The sequence below is a fragment of the Athene cunicularia genome, assembly GCF_003259725.1.
Source record: "Athene cunicularia isolate RWA chromosome 3 unlocalized genomic scaffold, athCun1 chr3_part1, whole genome shotgun sequence".
Taxonomy (NCBI): Eukaryota; Metazoa; Chordata; class Aves; order Strigiformes; family Strigidae; genus Athene; species Athene cunicularia.
This window is the reverse complement of record NW_020799097.1, coordinates 66,819,242-66,819,920: the sequence shown is the minus strand read 5'-3', so window position 1 is coordinate 66,819,920 and position 679 is coordinate 66,819,242.

Sequence of the window (679 nt, the reverse complement as noted above, 5' to 3'; positions counted from 1 at the left end):
CCCCCCCCCCCCAGGAATAAGGGAAGCTTCAGGAGAAAGCTTCAATGGATGTTTTTAATCAAAAAGCTGTCTAAAGAAAGTTCTGCAGAATTGCGTATATTCAGGTTCATGTGAATGAGCAAATAGCCCTGTGGAATTGAGCTTCATGTAGTTTCTGGCACCCCCTCCCTTCTCTCTGACTGTATAGAACAATGGGGTTTGATCCAGGTTGGTTTTTGGTTGGTTTGTTTTTTTTAACAAGTGAATGCTTCTTTACTCACATAGATAAAGAACAAGCTACAGACCTTCACTTGAAATAAGAAGTTGCAGTCTTTTATGAATGGCTTACGGTTCCTTACCTCTTCCCTGAGATTGGTCAAACATTGATCTCAAAACTGTTATTTTGTGGAAGATTAATGGATGGTCATTTAATGGAGAGATAATTGGTAGTCTTAACATGGCATGATAGCTTAATGCAATTTATTTAGAAGTGTCTTCTGTCCTTTATTTGGAATCCAGATTTTGATGAAAGCTAAATGATCCCTCACTCTCTCTTCAAATGACACTATTTGAAAAGTCATGTTAAAATTACACATGTTAAACTTCTCTCTGTTTAGCATGTTTAGTGCTACATTTCTGTTGTGGTTTTCCTTTTAAGCTGATGACAAACTTCTTGCAGTTATTGTATTTTTCTCTCGGT